Here is a 6,874-nt window from a genome sequence, read left to right as displayed (position 1 = left end):
TTTTTTGCATACGCACGTATATAAATGTTTCTACCCTTAATAACTTGTGATATTCTTCGCTATGCATGCAAGCAATCATTATAACATTTCTTATCATTAATGTATCAATTTGTGTGATTTATTTCTTGCATATTGCATATTTATTATTTGATTCCACCTCCTTAAATATAGTAATATAGGATACATCATTTCTTTTTTGTTTTACGGAAATTTACATTAATACCACACAATTCTTATGTATTTACATATCTAACACCCAAAGTTTGATAGATACATAAATTTTATGACAATTATAAATGTAAATATCAAACTGTGGACCGAGGACCAGCTAGTGGGCTCGGAGGTATGAATTGATAGCATGCCCAGAAGCAAAACCTATTTGGGCCTACATCTCTTCATGGCTTAGTGGGCCTTAGATTGTGATAGAGAGATTTTAAGACATGAGAAGGTAATTGGAGGTTGGAATATTACCCCTAATAAAATGAAAAGGTTTTAATGATCCTCTCTTTCAAGATAAATTGTTTGATGATCCTCAGTTTCAAGACAAACTTCTAATCCGCACAAAAATAAATTCACACAAAATAACAGACAATCCAACATAGCGTGATTCATGTGGTTTAGTGCAATTATGTTTCATGAATACAGGTTATTTCACTATTAACAAGTGGGAGAAAGAAAAATTCAGATGACCTGGGATTACAATTCAACGTGCACTTCAAATTCTTCATAATCCTTTCTATAAATAAGGGAGAATTATATAAAGTATGAATATTTCAAGTATAGAAAAGATCATATGATTAGAAATTGTCATATTATGTTATCTAATATCAATCTTTATAATATACATTATCTATAAGCGATAGATTTAATATTTTTCATAAAACTAGCATTATGTAGTTATCAATACAACAGTAGTAGTGTAAGAGATAACTAAAGTTGAGCAGCTCTATAAATAGTCTTTTATTGTAATGATCATTTTCCCTTTTTGAAAGTTCTCTAAAGGTTTTATGAACCCATATGCTCAAAAATATCTCACTTGGGGTGGATAGCTGTTATGAAAAACGACGGCAATAAAACAAAAAACAGATCTAGAAAAATTACACCAGAAAAGGTGACACAAGATTTACGTGGTTCGGCAAATTACATACATCCATGGAGCTGCAGAGGATTTTATTAGTTGAAGAAATTTCACCGTCAAGCGCCTCGACGTTTACAAAAAAAAAAAAAACTATTTTTTTCTTTCTTTCTCTCTTCTCCTCTCTCTCTCTCTCTTTCTCTCTCTGTTCTCTCTTCTCTCTTCTCCTCTCTCTCTCTCTCAAGCCACGTGAGAGAAAATTAAGGGAATTTCTTCCCTGTTAGCAAACCCAAAGAAAAACAACGACAGCCTTTTTCTTTTTTTCCCTTGCAAGCTACAACCAAGAGATTGGAATTTGGTTGGAGAGTATTTGGCAGACCTTTTGCCTTGCTATTTATAAGAGGCACAAAATCGCTTAAAAAGGTAATTCCCAATGAGAAAATCGTGTGAGGGAGAGAGCTTTGGCGGGACCGCATGAGGGAGAGGGCTTTGACAGGAGAATATTGGGGAAACAAATTAAGTAAATATTAATTACTTTCTAAATATTTAAGTGGACCAGATCTCCACTATTCCCAACAGATAGCAATGTAATTAAAATAAGATTTTCATTCAATCATTAATATTACTTGAAATAGCAAAGAATATATATTGACTAGAACAAGAGATAATATAAAGTGAATTTGAGAGAGAGAGAGAGAGAACATGTTTTCATGGCATAACTAGGAAGGGGATAATTTGAAGATATTATGTTGATTTTCAAAAAAATGAAAAAGTATTACAATACAAGTGCTTAAGTTAATACCAAAGCTTTATAATAACTTTATATTAAATTGACGAAAAGGAGAAAGAGAGGCGGAGTTAGCCAAGCCAATATGATGATGACATGCAAGTTAAAAGTTCGGTGATAAGCATAAATGATGTTGTGATTGTCAACATAGATGATGATGATAATCAATGATGATCATGGTATGATGGGGAAGGGAAAATTTTGGAGATTTCATTTTATTTGTAGGAAAATCATGAAGATCTTAATACAAGTTCTAAGTTAATACAATAGCTTCATAATGACTTATAATTAAATTAAATTCAAGAAAATGCGAGAGAGAAGGGAGAAGGAGTTAGATCAACCAAGAAGATAGTAACAAATAAAAAATTAGTTAAGAAATGATTTGATTGTCCGCTAGGATGGTGATAATAATCAGTAATAATCTTGAAGTTTAAAATAAGGGTAATTGAGCCAGAATGATATATGAATGAAGTGACCAAAATAACTCTATGCCTATGTACATACAACTAACATTGCATGACATAACACATCATTAAACGTCAACCGTCTGATGATCCCGATTAAGAGAGTAGATGTTTTAGATTCGATTATGTTAAGAAAGCCAAAGGTTGAACTAGAAAGACATGGGCTTATTGTATAAAGAATGATCTCAATTTATTAGAACTAAATGAAAATATGACTCTAAACATGACGCAATGGAGAAAAAAGATTATGTTGCCGACCCTACCAAGCAATGGGATTAAGGCTTTGTTGTTGTTGTTATATAAGAAACAACCCAATGGTACAAAGACCTAAAATATGTATAGCTCAAATGCTTCAACAACACTATGGTCTCAATAGCAACATATATGTTCTAGATATATGAGATCGGGCACATACAAAATAATAAAATAAATTCAGTTGTGCCCTCTAGCAACTTATCTGCTCATGAAGTCCCTAATGGTGTTTATTAAAAGCTACTAATTATTAATTAAGGATTTTATGATCTCATAATTAGTATTATGCATCAGATTATAAAAGTGGCATGTTTATAAAAATTAAATTATGAGTTCTAAAAATGCGAATACATAGAAATTTAGTGGTATGTATGTAATGCGGTTCCTCGATCCGACGGACAGGAATAAAACCTCAGCGGCGACGTCTGTAAGCGAACTATAAGACCTTCGGCGACGACGTTAGTAACCCTACTGGAGCTTCCAGCAGATCGCGGCAGAAGTGCGACGTTCGTCTTTCAGCAGATCGTCATGGTGAGTGCCGGCTGGCGTTCTTCAATGTTAGCGACTTCGTTATTGTTTTTAGGGGAATTACTTTTCTCTGATTCGTGGGTTATTGTGTTTGTAATCGTAGCCTTTCCAGAGGTACGTGGAGATCGGGAGGGTAGCGCTCGTCAACTATGGGAAGGAGTATGGGAGACTTGTTGTTATTGTCGATGTCATCGATCAGAATCGAGTGCGTATCTTTTATTATTATTATTTTTTTGGTGGGATTGGGAAATGGAAATCTGTAGCTTTTTTCTTTAACTGATTATCAATTTTCTTTTAACAGCCATTGTGATTTTATGCATTCTTTGTTTTACTTAATTGTGTTTTTATGCATTCTTTGTTATACTTATGATGTTATTCTACTTCAGGAAATTGCTGGTTTGCATATGATAATGTGAATTTGCTCTATCTAGGAAATTTTGATCTAGTTGTGGAGCATGGATGGTGTTTGCTTCAATTTTTGATGTCATACATGATTGATATACATTGTTATGTTTGTAGACTATAATTCATTAATACATTCCCTCTTATAGGCTAAGAGATCCATAAAACCCTTTCACACTCATGTTTTTTTCAAAATTAGGGTTTGGCGCATGGAAGCGGCCAGGTCTGGAAGCGGCCAGGTTTGAATTTATGTGAACATTTTTTACCAAATCAATTCGTATTAATTAAAAAAAGATGGCGGATGGTACCTTAGAAAGCTCCCCTTACCTCAGAAAATGGTCAATTGTATCCATGCCATATAAATTAAAAATAATTTTCTATGGTCATCCGCAAATTAAAAATAATTTTCTATGATCATCGACATGGAAACGTGGGATGAAGTAAGCTTAGCATAAAGGAAAGATTTTGGTTTCTTTTCACTTGAGTTTTCAGCACATTTGAAACTTTTGGGGGCTGAAGTGAGTGAACTCAATATAGACATTGAGGAGATAAGCTTTGGAAATCTCTTGGTGCGAAAAGAAAAGGAGAAAACCCTAGAAGAGAATTATATTCCTTCCTCATTTATTTTCTTCTTCTCCTTCATCTTTCTTTATTTTTTTCGTTCACATTTTCTTCATCTTCTTCTTGCACTTGAAGTTTCTTTGGAGGAAAGACCATTATCTTTCTTGCATAATGAGTGAGCTCATTACAGACATTGAGGAACTATGCTATGGAGAGCTTTTGGAGAGAAAAAAAAAAAGAAGAAAGCCTTAGAGGAGAACCATACTTCCTCATTTTTCCTCCTCCCCCTAATTTTTCTTCTTCTCGTTCTCATTTTCTTCATAAAAAATCATGCATGATCATGAAAATATGCGCATGCTCATTTCAATGCACATAATTATTTCAATATAGAACCCTAGAGCTACATGATGACAAAAAAAATCCAAAGTGATCTCTCATAGGTTTTGGTTTTGATGATGTTGAGGTGTACCAACAGTCAGTCCATCCTAAATGTTCTATAAGAGTTTATTTGCGTGCATTTTGTTTGCCGGCATTTACTCTAAAGTCAGGCGCCTTTTGGTTGGATTTACATTATGAGATGCAGACATGAGCCTATTTTGATTATCATACTATTATTATTCATTTTATTTTTATCCTCATACCGGTTTAAGTTACGCAAATTGTTTATATGGTAATTTCCCCACTTGTTTCAACTAAGCCTACCTTTTTTTGATAAGGTAATGTTTACTCACCTAGTTGTTATAAGTTATATGAGTTATATAACACTAAGAATTCTATTTATTAATGGAAAATTTTGAATATCTATAAATTTTGTATAGTTTAGCTTGGATGATCTGAATGTGTTTGTGTATATTTTAGAAGCTACACAAATGATTGATTTTGAATAATTAATCTAAATATCAACCTGCATTGTATTTATTCATTTAAGAAGCTTATTTATTTATATTATGTTGGTTTTGTTATAACATTATTCCAACACAATATGTAGTCGGCTTTATGAACTCATTTTTTGTTTATTCATGTTGAATGTTATTTTAGGTGTTAAGCCTATTTTACGTGGAGATTATGTCTATCCATGTTGTGTCTGTTCTACCCCTTTTCCCCTTTCAATCCTTTCATATTAAGTTTTTCGAAACATCTTTTACTCTTTACTGTATTTGTATTTTTTCACTTTGCTTGAGTTTTACTTACCTTTCAATAGGCGCTACTCTCCGAGCGCCTTTTATATCTCAATATCTCCTTTCTAATTTAGCGTTCAAAATTTGCCATATATGTATGATTGTATGTCATATTCTCATTCTATTGTACTAAAAACTGCCACTGACTTATATATTACTTGATAGTCAACATTTGAAACCTTGCTCCAATCATTCTAATTTTAATTTAATAATAATATCTTTAGGTCTCTTTATTATTATTATTATTATTTTTGTAACATAATATGTAGGTAATTATTCATTTCAGTAATCCACCATTAACTCTAAAAGCCCTTTATCTAGAACATATATTTGCATTCTTATTTGTATTCTTTTGTGTAATAGACTCAACTTATAACAGCTAGTTGTTAACTTGATGTTTCAGCTGTAGTAATTTAAAAAACTGAAAATATAGATCATATACCTAAAATATATTGCATTATTCATGAGTCTCCTTAACTTTTAAGCTTTTCCTCTATTGTTTTAGCATTCTTATATTTTAAGAAACATCTTGTCTATTAGTGCTATCTTTTATTGATAGCATACACCAAACTGCCTTGTTAGGGCATCTTGTACAAGCATTACTATGACCACTCTAAGTAGATACTAGCTTTATATTAATCTTAATTAGAATCTTTATTTTAATTGGAGTTCCTTTGATCACTTCACAAACTTTTCCAGTGCAAGTAAATGCTTTGTCATGTATATTTTTAATAATTTCTACATATGCATTTCCTTTATGCATAGAAATTAGTTCCTAGTCCATATAATCACCTATTTTGATGAGATCAATGAAAGTCATTAAATATCTTCCATGATATGTTGACTATTTTATAAATATCATTTTCTTTTTCCTTGGTGCTAGGGTATTATATAAACCATTAAAGTTATAGCTCTAGCTTTTTCAGAGTCAATAAATATTTTCTTTTCATTGTAAATCAAGAATATTTACTTTTAATTCATATCCGACTTATGATTATGTCATAATGGAGTTCTTGGGCTAATATGATATATGGAGTTTAGGACGCATCTAAGCAATTAGATTGTAATCAAGAGAGGATTACAACCTAACTCACTAAGCCAATCAATAATCCATGCAATAGAGTAATAAAAGATGTAATTATCTGCTAATGTTTGATGATATCAGGGGTTTTAAGTCCTCAAGGGTCCTTGTAAAGTTCAATTGTCCCAAAGTAAGGAGATTATTAGATTGAAACAATACACATTGCAATCTTGTGTAGATTCTTAATTAAATAAATATTAGAGATTATTTATATAAGGAGCTTTTGATGGTCACCGCCTCATTGTTGACTCCTTCTTTATATGGCTTCTTCTTCTTCCTAGATCTTTGTGAACATATTCTTTTTTAAAATGGATACTAAGGATTTTGGGAGAGTAGCATCACTTCATTGATGATAAAAAAAGGATACTAAGGACTCCCATTTATAGCCTTATGAAGTCATTGAATAAACAAAGAAAGATCTATAAAAAATAGAAATGACAACTTATCAAATGTGTGATTTTACTTGTATGATAACTGTTTAATCTTATATAATCCCAAAACATGGAAATATCTTTTCACTTGTCCTAAAGCCTTCTTAGATCATAC

This window comes from Phalaenopsis equestris, unplaced genomic scaffold, assembly GCF_001263595.1.
Source record: "Phalaenopsis equestris unplaced genomic scaffold, ASM126359v1 Scaffold000167, whole genome shotgun sequence".
NCBI classification, from domain to species: Eukaryota; Viridiplantae; Streptophyta; class Magnoliopsida; order Asparagales; family Orchidaceae; genus Phalaenopsis; species Phalaenopsis equestris.
The sequence above is the reverse complement of the archived record's forward strand: the minus strand, read 5'-3'. Positions refer to the sequence as shown.